Source organism: Anomaloglossus baeobatrachus, chromosome 5 (genome assembly GCF_048569485.1).
Source record: "Anomaloglossus baeobatrachus isolate aAnoBae1 chromosome 5, aAnoBae1.hap1, whole genome shotgun sequence".
In the NCBI taxonomy this organism is placed as follows: Eukaryota; Metazoa; Chordata; class Amphibia; order Anura; family Aromobatidae; genus Anomaloglossus; species Anomaloglossus baeobatrachus.
The window spans coordinates 313,501,571-313,516,843 of NC_134357.1; the positions used below are offsets into that span (position 1 = coordinate 313,501,571).

A 15,273-nucleotide genomic window follows, 5' to 3' on the forward strand; every position below is an offset into this window, starting at 1 on the left:
GACAGCATGCAGATCGCCCCTGGATGATTAACTCTCTAGATTCCAGTATCGTGGCATTTAGAAGGTTGTGGGAGGGAGTGCACTCCCTCTCTCACTCTCATCATGTCCTCTGTGACAAAATCACAGGGAGCCGATAACTAGCCCGATAAAAAGCCTGATAATACCAACCCCCAGCTTTCTGCTTTATCTTGGTTGGTTATCAAAAATAGGGGCTATTCTCCGCAATTTTTTTAAATTATTTAAATTTTTTGATAACAAGTCAAGGTACAACAATCAGCTGAAGGTTGCAGCCCACAGGTGTTGGCTTTACCTGTGCTGTTTATCAAAAATGGAGGAGAGCCCAGTCGGTTTGTTTCATTTATTTACTTTGCTACAAAGCTGTACAAGCTTTGGAGCTATATATCTATCCACATCTAATTTATCTATCTTTTATCCATCTCACACATGTTACACATTCAAACCATTCATTTAAGTATCAAGCATTTTTTTCAGTACGTGTCATACAAATGTCACATCAATTAAAAATTAAGAATTTGTGTGTCAGCATAATTTTCGTTGAAAAAAATGTATATTTGATTTTCGTGGCCCAATATGATAAAATTCTGTGAAGCACAAATGGGTTCAAAATGCTCACCACACCCCTACATAAATTCCTTGAGAGGTGGAGTTTCCAAAATGGTGTCACTTTAGCAGGTTTCTGCTGTTTTAGAACCTTGTCGACTCTGCAAACGCAACATGCCACCCACAATCTATACCAGACAATTTTGCATTCTAAAAATCAAATAGTGTTCATTCCCTTCCGAGCACTGCAGTGCGCCCAAACAGTAGGTTACCACCACAAATTGGATATTGGCGTACTCAGGAGAAATTGCACAATAAACTGTATGGTGCGATTTATCCTGATAATCTTGTGAAAATGCTAAATTTTGGGCTAAAATAATATTTTTGTTGGAAAAAAATGATTTTTTATTATCACAAATGCTCACCGCAAGTTGAGATAAATTCCTTGAGGAGTCTAGTTTCCAAAATATGGTCAATTGTGTGAAGTTTACACTGTTTAGGCACTTCAGGGGCTCTCCAAATGCAACATGTCATCTGCTTACAATTCCAGCCAATTTCACATTCCAAAAGTCAAATGGCGTTCCTTCTCTTCCGAGGTCTGTATTGGGCAGAAACAGTAGTTTTCCATCACATATGGGGTATTATCATGCTCAGAAGAAATTACACAATAAATTGTATGGTCTATTTTATCTTTTAACCCTTGTGAAAATGCAACATTTGGAGCTAAAGTGTCATTTTTGTGGGAAAAAGTAAAATTTTTATTTCTTCTTTTCACATTGCTTTAGTTCCTCTGAAGCACTGGAAGGATTAGTTAACTTGTTAGATGATGTTTTGAGCAGTGTGAGGGGTGCAGTTTTTAGAATGGTGCCACTTTTGGGTATTTTCTGTCACCTATGCCTCTCAAAGTCACTTCAAATGTGACGTGGTCCCTAAAAAAAATGGTTTTGTAAATTTGGTTGGGAAAATGAGAAATTAGTGTTAAAATTTTAACCCTTTTAAATTCCTTACAAAAAAATATGGTTGAAAAGTGATGCTGATGTAAAATAGTAATGTGGGAAATGTTATTAACTGTTTTCTCTGGTATAACTATCAGGTTTAAGGGCATAAAAATTCAAAGTTTGAAAATTGTGAAATGTTGGAAAATTTTTGATATTTAAATAAATGCAAATATCTACCAAAATTTAGCACTATCATGAAGTACAATGTGCCGCCCCCGCGACAGCCGACGGGCTGCTCAGACCCGGATCCACAGTGGCTCGAGGGGTCTCCGGATCCGAGGCGGGGTCGCGCGGCTACCTCGGAATAAAAAGGAAGAATGTTTTGGGTGGTGAATGGGATAATGTTCATGACGCCACCCATGGTGCGTGGTAATGTGAGAGACCACCGCTGCTGTTGGGGAGCCCGGTGACGATGTTGAAGCAGCAGGATGTTTAACCCCTCAGTGGGTAGGGGGTTTGGTGTCCCGGGGCCCGGTGATGGATGGAGTGGGGAACCCGTCGGGGGTGAAGAGATATCGGGTACTCACACAGTCCAAAGTCACTGACGCTGACACCAGATAAATCAAACTCTTGAATGCTCCGTCTCCGTTGGTCGAGCACGCTGGGTCCGTGACCCTTTGGTGTTGCTGGTTGGTCTGAAGCCTTGTCCCTTGGCACTGTGTGTAACTTGGTGGATCCGCTTCGCCTAAGACTACTCGGGTCCCGCTCACCTGCGTGGCTAGCAAGGTGAGCCTGCTCTCAGGGTTCACGCTTGGGATTTTCTGGACGATTTTGGGAAATCCTATCCCCCTTGTTGCGCTAGTACCCCGATTCTGGAGTGGGTGGGGAACGGATCCTGAAGACACCGTTCCCGTGTGGTGAATTACTGGGCTGTGTGAAGCTTCTTCCCAGCCTAGGGTCTGCGTACCCCGTCGTGCCCTGGCCCCTGTCCGGTTGTAGCACAAGGCAGCCGGCCTGCTCTCTGTAGCAGCACCGTACTCCCTGTCACTACACCCCGCGACCGGGGTTCCAGCTCCTTCTGTCCAGGCCAACGTCTGGCACCTGGGATGGGTACAGGAGTCCAGCTCCACAGCGTGACCTGTCCTGTCACCGCTGTCTCACTGCTCAACTACTACTCTCTACTGACATCTCTGCCCTCCCTCTTCCATCCCTCCATCTGGGTGGCCCTATTCCCCTCAGGCTGCCCAATGGGTGTTTGGTGGGTGTGGTGCAGAGTGTTCCTCAGGATTTATGTACACCTGTTGGTAGCAACACCAAATTGACAGGACCCATAACCAAGGAGGAGCGGGTACCATGCAGAAGGGCCCATTGCACGGCACCCCTGTGACGACCTGATAGGCCAGGGCGTCACAACATGTCACAAAAAAACACTCTCAGAATCACCAGGATATGTTGAAGCATTCCAGAGTTATTGCCTTGTAAAGTGATGTTGGTCAGAGTTATAAAATGAAGTTTCGTCATTAAAGGGAACCTGTCAGGTCCAATATGCACCCCGACTCACGAGCAGTTCTGGGTGAATATTGCTAATCCTTGCCTAGCAGTCCCTGTATACACTAGCATAGATAAACAGATCTTTAGAAAAAGTATTTCTAAAGATTGTGTATTATATGCTAATGAGCACGGGATCTAGTCCCAAGGGCTTTTCTCCCCTTAGCTAGTGGGCTCACATAGTGTAGAGCACTGCCACACCCCAGGCCCTTGGGATACTCGGTTACGGGTGGTGGATAATGGGGATCACCGTCACAGGTGGCTGTGCCCGATTCCGTTACCTGGGAGGCGCTCGATAACAGGGTTATTTTGTATGTCACTTGTGACGCCACTGGCGGGTTGCGGTAATAAGATGTCCCGCCGCTGCTGTGGTTTTAGGGACAGATGGTATAGCAGCAAGTGTGTTCGTACCCTCCGCCAGTAGGGGCTTAAGTCCCATGTAGGTGTGCTGCGCCTTGGGGCTACAACTATCTTGAATAACCCCAGCCTCCTTCATGTCATGTAGCATTTCTTTGGCCCTCTGATAGTGTTTTGGTGGTACAGGTCTGTATCGCTCTCTGATGGGAGGATGGTTCCCAGTGGGGATATGGTGTTGTACCCCTTTAATTCTCCCAAAATCCAATGGATGCTTACTGAAGACTGGTTCATATTCCTGCACAACCCGGTATACTCCTTGCTTCTGGTAAGAAGGCGTGGAGTCGGTACCAACATGGAGTTCCTGACACCAGTTTGCTAATTGCTCATCTGCCAGGTCTGTTGGGGGAAGTGGTTCTGCTGCTTGAATGGCATTTTCAGTGACGGTAAACAATTTACCAATGGTAGCGTACCTGGGCAATTTGGCTTCCTCGTCCCCACAATTTAATATACGTACAGGAACTCTCCCTTTGTGTACATTGACTACCCCCCTGGCTGTCAGGATTGTGGACCAGTCCCCTGAGTACACGGGCTCTACCACTGCCTGGTAATCTCGCCCTCTAGGACCTATGGATGCCCCACACCACACCATCATTTCACTTCTTGAAGGTAACACAATGGGGTTAGAATCCATTACCCGCACACTACTAGTTCTCCACCAGACTGGTTTACTTGTTGTTTTAGCAAGAGGACTTTAATCTCCTTCTGCAGCACCCTCTGCTGCCTGGCATTGGCAGTCTTGACGATCTGTTGCAGCAAGAACAATACTTCTTCCAAACAATTTTCGATGACATTGGTACCTAGGATCACATGGGGATTTCTATCATTTGCATCAGTTTTAACAACAATCAGTCCCTGACCCCTAAGCTCCACCCTCCCCACCTTTATGATTACTTCTTTAAATCCTATCTGCTCTACTGGTAACCCGTTTACAGCATATATGGTGAGGCTTGGATCAGGTCGGATGAGTTCTTCATCACACTAGAATCGGCAGTACAGCTCATAGGGAATTGTGGTTACCTGTGAACCGGTGTCCAACAATGCAGAAGTGGGGATCCCGTCCAAGGTAATGGACAAAATCGGACGTCCTCCCACATACTGGTCATGCCATTCCATTGGGCCTTGTCAATTTATACCTGGGGATTGGCCCTTGGCCCCAGGGGTTGCATATTTTTAAAGGACACCTTCTTGCAAGATGGCCTGTTTTACCGCAATGCCGGCAGATGGGTTGTTCTGAAGAACAATAGCGATCGGTGGGTTTTCCTCGCAGTGGGGGACTCCTCCGGTTCCTCATCCACGGGACGTCCTCAGGGCAGTCAGCAAGCAGGATACGGTCTGGTGGCTTGGGCTCTGGACCAAGCTGCATGACTTTGAGGATCTTTGCTACGTCCTCGCTGAGTCTCTGCACTTGGGAACGCAGGTCCTCTAGTGCACTAGGGGGTGCAACCTGCCCATTGGCCTTTGCTGGAGTAGAGGAGGCAGGTTCCACTTCCAAGGAAGGGACACTGGCAGGTAGCACCGTCAGGGTAGAGTCTGAGGTTGCCGGGGGCTGCAACGCCTTGATAGCCCGGTCTTTTAGAGTTGCAAAGTCCACATCAGCATGTTCAAGGGACCACAGGCGCAGTTGCTTGCGGTCCTCTGATGACAACAGGCCCTGTATGAACTGCTCTGTTAGCATCCGGTTTTCCTCTCTGGCACTGAGAGGATCAACATGTTTTAATGTCCTTATTGCTGCTTGGAGTCTCAGGGCATAGTCCCTGATGTTATCCTGCGGTTTCTGCCTGCAGTTGTAGAACTCCAACCGCAGTTCCGCCTCAGTGCGGGTCTCAAATGCAAGTTTCAATTTGTCAAAGATGGTGGTTACTGACTCGCGTTCAGCGTCTGACCAAGTTTCTGCTTCTAGCTCCGCTGCCCCTTTAAGCTGACCCAGGATAATGGACGCCCTTTGCTTGCCGGTTAAGGGATACATGGCCATTGAAGTAGTTATTTTCTTTTTGAATCCGGCTAAGGTATCCGATTTGCCATTGTACTGGGGCATCCAGGTCGCGCCTGGGAGGTAGGGTAGCATGAGCGGCATGATCGGTGCCACCGCCGTAGCGTCTGCGCTCCGACTCAGTCCGGCAGCGTCTCCGTTCTCTTGCCCTTCCATTTTAGTCCCCCTTGGTTAATTTCAGCAACCTTCTCTATGGGGATCCCGAGAGGTTCAGGAGCTCCTGAAGTCAGGCTACTGCTCGGTGTTTGGCTTCTCTGCAGATTCCCTGTGGGGAGGCGGAGTCAGGTTTTCCTGCGCACTTTTTCAAACTTTGCGCTCTTTTACAGCCAGAGTGATGGCGCAGTAGTTATTACTGAGGCAAAATGGCGACAAAAGTCTATATACAATTTTAAACGGTTTAAGGCACACTGCACCCAGGGTTGCTGGGCCTAGTTTGGATCCTGTTCGTGACGCCAATTTGTAGAGCGCTGCCACACCCCAGGTCCTTGGGATACTCGGTTCCAGGTGGTGGATAATGGGGATCATCGTCTCAGGTGGCCGTGCCCGGTTCCGTTACCTGGGAGGCGCTCGATAACAGGGTTATTTTGTATGCCACTTGTGACGCCACTGGCGGGTTGCGGTAATAAGATGTCCCGCCGCTGCTGTGGTTTTAGGGACAGATGGTATAGCAGCAAGTGTGTTCGCACCCTCCGCCAGTAGGGGCTTAAGTCCCATGTAGGTGTGCTGCGCCTTGTGTTGCGCCAGTAATAAACATGACACAGTTCTTGCAGATTAACTGGAAATTTACTCACTGGATGTTGCAAGTGCAGTTTGGCACGGCTGGTCAACCGACTTTCCTTTGTCCCTGTGCTGATGTGAGTCCCAATTTCTACACCAGTTTTCGATAGAAGATCTCATTCCAACCCAGTAGAATTTTTCACGGAGTAATATCTCAAGTTTCTTCCAACCGAAGTGTCCTGCGACATTGTGGTACGCTTCTAACACTATTGGGACGTCTCTTTTTGGTATTATCACTTGCCACCTCATCTTGCGAGTTTTTGGATTGATGAATCGTCTACAGAGTGTTCCCCGGTGGATAAACAACTTATTTCTGTTCTTCCACAGATGTTGGGCTTCTTGTGGAGCCTCTGATACAAGACGAGAATCGGTTTGGCTTACCAGTCTCTTGATTAGGCTGACAGCGGGATCACTGTCCTGTGTCTCTTTCCAACTAAAATGTGATAAGGGTTTCAAGGTTGTCTCTTTTGGTCTAGAACCAGTTTGTTGACATTGGCATGTTCTCTTGCGATGGAAGGCAGGTAACTCTATTTCTTCTAGCTCATCTATGTCTTCTCCCTTTTCTTGCAAATGGGGCATTCTTGACAGCGCATCTGCATTTGCGTTCTTACGTCCAGCTCTGTACTTGATGGTAAAGTCATAAGGTACTGTCACACATAATGAGATCGCTAGCGAGATCGCAGCTGAGTCACCGTTTTGGTGACGCAGTTGCGATCCCGTTAGCGATCTCGTTATGTGTGACACCTACCAGCGATCAGGCCCCTGCTGTGAGGTCGCCGGTCGTTGCAGAATGGTCCAGACCATTTTCTTCAAAGGCGATGTCCTGCTGGGCAGGACACATCGCTGTGTTTGACACTGTGTAACAGGATCACAGTGACTGCTGAGATCGTTATACAGGTCGCTACTGCGATCTGTATTGTTCTGCATCGCTGGTAAGATCTCACTGTGTGACATCTCACCTGCGACCTCCCAGCGACTTACCTGCGATCCCTATCAGGTCGCATCGTTTTTGGGATCGCAGGTAAGTCGTTATGTGTGAAGGTACCTATAGTTGGATAACCGAGCTGCCCAGCGTTGTTCTAATGCGCCCATCTTTGCTGTATCTAGATGGGTAAGAGGATTATTGTCAGTGAAGACTGTAAACTTAGTGGCTGCTAGATAGTGCTTGAACCTCTCAGTGATAGCCCAGACCATGGCCAGCAACTCCAACTTGAAGGAGCTGTAAATTTCCGGATTTCTCTCAGTAGGCCGAAGCTTCCTGCTAGCGTAGGAAATTACTCGCTCTCTCCCATTCTGGACCTGTGACAACACTGCTCCTAATCCCACGTTGCTGGCATCTGTGTGCAGTACAAAGGGTAAGTTGTAGTCTGGATTAGCAAGAATTTCTTTCCCCGTCAGAGCCCACTTCATTTGTTTGAAGGAACTTTCTTCTTTTTCGCCCCATTCGAATGGAGGATCAGACTTCTTGCCTTTCTTGGGTTGACCAACCAGGAGGTCTTGAAAGGGGGCAGCCATCTTGGTGTAACCTTTGATGAATCTTCGGTAGTATCCTACCAGGCCCAGGAACTAACGTACCTCTTTGATAGTAGTTGGTCTTGGCCAGGTCTTGATGACTGTTATCTTGTCTGGATCTTTCGGGACTCCCTCAGCACTGACTACGTCTCCCAGAAACTGAACCTTGGGTTTAAGGAGATGGCACTTGGATGGTTTCAGCTTCATGCCGTACTTGGATAGTGCTTCAAACACCGCTGCCAGATGTTCCAGATGGTCTTCGTAGGACTTGGAGAACACAATGACGTCATCTAAATAGAGTAGTACAGTTTCAAAGTTCAGATGGCCCAGACAACAGTCCATCAGGCGCTGGAAGGTTCCAGGTGCGTTACAGAGTCCAAACGGCATACTGTTGAACTCGCACAGGCCCATCGGGGTGGCAAACGCAGTCTTCTCCTGGTCTTCCTCTGCTACAGAGACCTGCCAATACCCACTAGTAAGGTCTAAGGTAGAAAATTAGTTAGCAGTCTTGAGTGCAGCTAGTGACTCTTCTATGCGGGGTAATGGGTAAGCATCTTTATGTGTAATGCGATTTATCTGCCTGTAATCCACACACATCCGCATGGTGCCATCTTTTTTTCTCACTAAGACTAGTGGAGCTGCCCAAGGGCTACAACTATCTCGAATAACCCCAGCCTCCTTCATGTCATGTAGCATTTCTTTGGCCCTCTGATAGTGTTTTGGTGGTACAGGTCTGTATCGCTCTCTGATGGGAGGATGGTTCCCAGTGGGGATATGGTGTTGTACCCCTTTAATTCTCCCAAAATCCAATGGATGCTTACTGAAGACTGGTTCATATTCCTGCACAACCCGGTATACTCCTTGCTTCTGGTAAGAAGGCGTGGAGTCGGTACCAACATGGAGTTCCTGGCACCAGTTTGCTAATTGCTCATCTGCCAGGTCTGTTGGGGGAAGTGGTTCTGCTGCTTGAATGGAATTTTCAGTGACGGTAAACAATTTACCAATGGTAGCGTACCTGGGCAATTTGGCTTCCTCGTCCCCACAATTTAATATACGTACAGGAACTCTCCCTTTGTGTACATTGACTACCCCTCTGGCTGTCAGGATTGTGGACCAGTCCCCTGAGTACACGGGCTCTACCACTGCCTGGTAATCTCGCCCTCTAGGACCTATGGATGCCCGACACCACACCATCATTTCACTTCTTGAAGGTAACACAATGGGGTTAGAATCCATTACTCGCACACTACCCAGTTCTCCACCAGACTGGTTTACTTGTTGTTTTAGCAAGAGGACTTTAATCTCCTTCTGCAGCACCCTCTGCTGCCTGGCATCGGCAGTCTTGACGATCTGTTGCAGCAAGAACAATACTTCTTCCAAACAATTTTCGATGACATTGGTACCTAGGATCACATGGGGATTTCTATCATTTGCATCAGTTTTAACAACAATCAATCCCTGACCCCTAAGCTCCACCCTCCCCACCTTTATGGTTACTTCTTTAAATCCTATCTGTTCTACTGGTAACCCGTTTACAGCATATATGGTGAGGCTTGGATCAGGTCGGATGAGTTCTTCATCACACCAGAATCGGCAGTACAGCTCATAGGGAATGGTGGTTACCTGTGAACCGGTGTCCAACAATGCAGAAGTGGGGATCCCGTCCAAGGTAATGGACAAAATCGGACGTCCTCCCACATACTGGTCATGCCATTCCATTGGGCCTTGTCGATTTATACCTGGGGATTGGCCCTTGGCCCCAGGGGTTGCATATTTTTAAAGGACACCTTCTTGCAAGATGGCCTGTTTTACCGTAATGCCGCAGTGGGGGACTCCTCCAGTTCCTCATCCACGGGACGTCCTCAGTGCAGTCAGCAAGCAGGATACGGTCTGGTGGCTTGGGCTCTGGACCAAGCTGCATGACTTTGAGGATCTTTGCTACGTTCTCGCTGAGTTGCTGCACTTGGGAACGCAGGTCCTTCAGTGCACTAGGGGGCGCAACCTGCCCGTTGGCCTTTGCTGGAGTAGAGGAGGCAGGTTCCACTTCCAAGGAAGGGACACTGGCAGGTAGCACCGTCAGGGTAGCGTCTGAGGTTGCCGGGGGCTGCAACGCCTTGATAGCCCGGTCTTTTAGAGTTGCAAAGTCCACATCAGCATGTTCAAGGGACCACAGGCGCAGTTGCTTGCGGTCCTCTGATGACTACAGGCCCTGTATGAACTGCTCTGTTAGCATCCGGTTTTCCTCTCTGGCACTGAGAGGATCAACATGTTTTAATGTCCTTATTGCTGCTTGGAGTCTCAGGGCATAGTCCCTGATGTTATCCTGCGGTTTCTGCCTGCAGTTGTAGAACTCCAACCGCAGTTCCGTCTCAGTGCGGGTCTCAAATGCAAGTTTCAATTTGTCAAAGATGGTGGTTACTGACTCGCGTTCAGCGTCTGACCAAGTTTCTGCTTCTAGCTCCGCTGCCCCTTTAAGCTGACCCAGGATAATGGACGCCCTTTGCTTGCCGGTTAAGGGATACATGGCCATTGAAGTAGTTATTTTCTTTTTGAATCCGGCTAAGGTATCCGATTTGCCACTGTACTGGGGCATACAGGTCGCGCCTGGGAGGTAGGGTAGCATGAGCGGCATGATCGGTGCCACCGCCGCAGCGTCTGCGCTCCGACTCAGTCCGGCAGCGTCTCCGTTCTCTTGCGCTTCCATTTTAGTCCCCCTTGGTTAATTTCAGCAACCTTCTCTATGGGGATCCCGAGAGGTTCAGGAGCTCCTGAAGTCAGGCTACTACTCGGTGTTTGGCTTCTCTGCAGATTCCCTGTGGGGGGGGGGGCGGAGTCAGGTTTTCCTGCGCACTTTTTCAAACTTTGCGCTCTTTTACAGCCAGAGTGATGGCGCAGTAGTTTTTACTGAGGCAAAATGGCGACAAAAGTCTATATACAATTTTAAACGGTTTAAGGCACACTGCACCCAGGGTTGCTGGGCCTAGTTTGGATCCTGTTCGTGACGCCAATTTGTAGAGCGCTGCCACACCCCAGGTCCTTGGGATACTCGGTTCCAGGTGGTGGATAATGGGGATCATCGTCACAGGTGGCCGTGCCCAGTTCCGTTACCTGGGAGGCGCTCGATAACAGGGTTATTTTGTATGTCACTTGTGACGCCACTGGCGGGTTGCGGTAATAAGATGTCCCGCCGCTGCTGTGGTTTTAGGGACAGATGGTATAGCAGCAAGTGTGTTCGCACCCTCCGCTAGTAGGGGCTTAAGTCTCATGTAGGTGTGCTGCGCCTTGTATTGCGCCAGTAATAAACACGACACAGTTCTTGCAGATTAACTGGTCATTTACTCACTAGATGTTGCAAGTGCAGTTTGGCACGGCTGGTCAACCGACTTTGTCCCTGTGCTGACGTGAGTCCCAGTTGAGCCCTCTGTGCACATGCAGAGCTGATGGTCCCCTTGCCGGAAGCTGTTGGTGACCTGCGGCGCTCCGCTCCTTTGTTTATCCCAGTATGACAGGCCTCGCGGTCCCTTGTGGGGTAGGCTACTTCTCTGTGTCCTCTCCCGGGTCCTATATATGAGGCTGTGTCCCTGAGCCTATGGGTGGTGTGGTACCCTGGAAGTCACCACGCATGGCTGGATTAGCAGATCGCCTGCAGCTGTCGTCTACTCTGGGGTCCAGTACCCCCTCATGCGTAGTGCCTGGGATCTGTATACCCTCAGGCTACTACCTCCTAGTCGCCTTTTGGGGGTCTCCTCACAATCCTCACACCCCTCTCACTCTCTGGCTCCTTTCAACTGTCACTCCTTCAACTGTCGTTTTTCCTCTCTGCCAACTCTGCCTAGCAACACCTGTTGCTTCCCACAAGCCACACCCCTTTCCCAGGCTAACAGCTAAGGGATTGGTTCTCACACCTGACCACTGTTATCCCTCTATATGCTACGCCCAGGTCTCAGGGAATGAGCCTTTACCTGTGTGTGAGGTGTGGGTTGTCAGCATAGGGTGTTCCAGAAAGCCTTAGAATCCTGCAGATCACTGGGGTAGCATATCCCAGGGTGCTGCAATAGCATGGTAGCACCCCCATGTGGGTGTACTAACATGCTAATAAATATGCGGCGACGCCGCACGTACCTCACTGTTCATAGCGGCTGATGGAGGATGGCATGTGCACTGTGCATGGTCCGGAGTCCTCAGCACATCCGGTCATGCGCACTACACCTCACTGAAGTCGGAAAGTTCACATCCGGCATCAATTTAGTGCACATCATCGGAAGTCTCGGTACTCCGGATCATGCGCACTGCACATCCATCCTCCGCCGGCCGCCATGAACAGTGAAGTATGTTCGGCATTGCTGCGTATTTATTAGCATGTTAGTACGTGCTAGCATGCTATGTGGGCCGACTAGGTAAGGGGAGAAACACCCTTGGGACTAGTCCCCTCACTCATTAGCATATAATAAATAATCTTTAGAAATACTTTTTTTAAAGATCCCTTTATCTATGTTAGTGTATACAGGGATGGTTAGGCAGGGATTAGTAATATGGACCTAGAACTGCTCGTGGTTCTGGGTGCATATTGCACCTGACAGGTTCCCTTTAACTTACAAAGTAACTCAATGGTTAAGGGGTTAAAGAATTAAACGCTTACTTTTTGCTTTGTCACAGATTCTGGCAGGGGATAGATTTTCTGATCTGCATATTGTGTATGTCCATTTTTTTAATAACAAGATCATTTACCAGGAAGTCAGAAACCAGACAATGAAGTTCATCTGAGGCAAGAACATCTGGACAATAATCTTTTATTCAGAGGTTTACTTTACACCATGCAGAAAATAATCTGAATCATATTTAAACTGACCTTTCTAGGGGTAAAAAATAGGTATCTCTGTAATATTCAGCAATGACACAGCATTAATTGTGCATCACACCTTTGCACAGATAAACCTTTAATACAGTAACACATTATTATGTATGACCTCAGAAAATTACAAGTTTACCGCTTCAGTGACTATGCAAGAAAGTCGTTATTTCATAGGTGGCACCTCTCTGTATTTTTAAAGGAGATTCATAGAGTATGGACCAGATTGATCAAAGAAATTATGAGAGAATTCTGCCGTATATTGCTTTGAAAAGCCATAAAGGGCAGCAGAAATTATGGACAAAGATGATTCCCTAACTGGGGTCCATTTTTTTTTTGTGGTGATGTGAGCTAAAATATACCCCAAAGTCATTAAGATGCACACACCTCTTATTAGTGACCTATAAACTGCTTAGGTGGTCATTACTTGAAACAAGTATGTGGGACTGCTCGGGTGCTCGTCTCGAGTAACGAGCACAGTTTAAGTCTATAGAGAAGCCAAGCAAACCCCCAACAAGTGGATTTGGTGAAGAAGAGGGGGAGAGGGAGCGAGAGAACGTCTCACTCAGGTGTAGCAGAGCAGAGATGGTCAGATGTAACAGAAAAGAGCCGAAATTGAATTATATAGACCGAGCATACTGCCATATTGTAACAAGATTGCATTATAGGGTACGCTCACATGAGCATATGACTCGGACAAGTGCAATGTGAGAAACTCTTGCACTGTACTCGGACTAATATTATTCAATGAGTTGGAGCAGATGGTCAGCTTTTTACAATCCAAATTCTGGATGAGCAAAAAGTCGCAGCATATTGCGATTGTCAGTGAGAGACGTGTCACTTAGACCCATACAACTCTATGGGTGTGAGTGAAACATTGGACTGCAGTCGGATGACATCCGAGTGCAGTGCGATAATCACATCAGCTGAAAATGGAGGAGATAGGGAGATTAATCCTTCCCTCGCCTCCGCAGCTCGAGCCCTCTCCTCCGCAGCTGTGATTCGATCGCAGGATCGGATCACAGTTGGATGACACTCAGCTCATGCTGGCAGCACAGTGGGAGCTGAGGGTCATTAGCATATCACATCAAATGCACTCAGATCGGACGCCATACGATCGTGTGAATACAGCCATATAGACCAAGCATAATATTGCCATATAGTAACCACATTACATTTTATTGAGCTAACATAATAGTACCATTACCAACATCTGTCTCTGCTCTGCTACATCTGACTGTCTCTGTTATGCTAAATCTAACATTTCAGGTTTACTACATCTGAGTAAGATGGTCAGATGTAGCAAAGCAGAGCCAGATTTAGCGACTCTGACCATCTCTGTTCTACTACCTCAGAGAGTCTCTGCTCTGCTATATCTGACCATCTCCACTCTGATTCAACTGAGGTAGATGGTCAGATGTAGCCGAGCAAAGACAAATGTAGTGCAGGAGTTAAAAAAGGAGGACAAGACCCTATAAAAAGAGCAGTGTGAGGGAAGAGGAGGAGGAGAGTCCCCAGGAGAAGAAGCAGATAAAGAAAGCCCCAAACATACAGACAAAATTACGGATCTTAAGGGTCATCCCAGGATCACCGACACAAGGGGTCATGCACATAGAGGACTGTGGAACTGCGTCCCAGAAGCAGGTTTAGTCGGTCAGTCGGAGAGGCATCCATTTCATGGAAGAAAAATACCCAAAGAACCCCTCTGCGACACTGAAGGTCAGTTGTGCCCTCAGGAGTAGGGTATGTTTTGGTCCTAGCCTAAGCATGAGCGGAGGAGTGTTGTCATGCATGGCCTATGCAGTGTGTTAGCAGTCCCTGTGGGTGGGATGGAGCGGCCTAAGAGGCGTTTTGATTCTGCTTGTGCGAGCGGGACGTCAGACAGAGGGATGGGGGGCCAAGAGGTGTCCTATGGAGCCCAGGTGCCAGGAAAGCAGTCAGCTGCTAAATTGCATATTGAGAAGGAGGGTGGAAGGAACCCCAGCTGGACCGGCGACGGTGCCCATATAGAGAAGGTGAAGACGGTGGTTGTAAAGGAAAAAAATGAAGTTGTGGAAACAGATTTTGTAACTGCGGCAAAGAAAAGAAGTAAACTGTTGTTGTTTAAAGAGAATGTCCTGAAGTGTGCTTTATTGCCTCCAGGTGAACGTGAAGTGAATGAACTGGCTGAAGTCATCCTTTAAGTGGAGCACAGACTGGGAGGCAAGGGGTTGACCGCCGGCTGCGCCGCGGCCTGGTAACCCCTGAATACACAGTCACTACTGCCTACCCCGTCCCCTCTACAGAGGCGAAAACTGAAGTCATACAAATGGACACCATAAGTATAGAAATAAAAGGCGTTTGTGCCACTCTTGTCTATGGGCTGTGTCTTCTACTGCAACTCGATGTCATATATTTGAATAATGCTGCGCTGTAATTCCAGATTTACAGCAACCTATGAAGATGAGTGGCACTGCATGAGGAATCAACAGATCCTTTTATCTAGTCTCATACAAGTTCTTTCATGTTGGAACTTCTAGAGATAGATTTACGTGGAGAAGAATTACTTAATTCCCAAAGAAAGCTCCACCAGGAGCGTCAAAATTCATAAAAACCATTTTGCTGTTGAAGTAATATCTGGGCAAAAAATGTGTAATCTAAGTATCACACAGTGATGACTTATCTCAACCTTAGAAGCATCG

General features: G+C 47.9%; 1 protein-coding gene across 3 annotated transcripts in view; it reads right to left on the minus strand.

The window, feature by feature from the left end:
- Positions 1–15,273, minus strand: part of PCTP (phosphatidylcholine transfer protein) — a 126,827-nt gene that overhangs the window by 19,416 nt on the left and 92,138 nt on the right. Inside the window, exon 6 of one of the 3 annotated variants that reach the window (XR_012754261.1) lies at positions 987–1,159. The exons of the other annotated variants lie outside the window; for them this stretch is intronic. The gene's annotated coding sequence lies outside the window, so the exon portion shown is untranslated. The remainder of the gene's footprint in view (positions 1–986; positions 1,160–15,273) is intronic. 3 annotated transcript variants of the gene reach the window in all.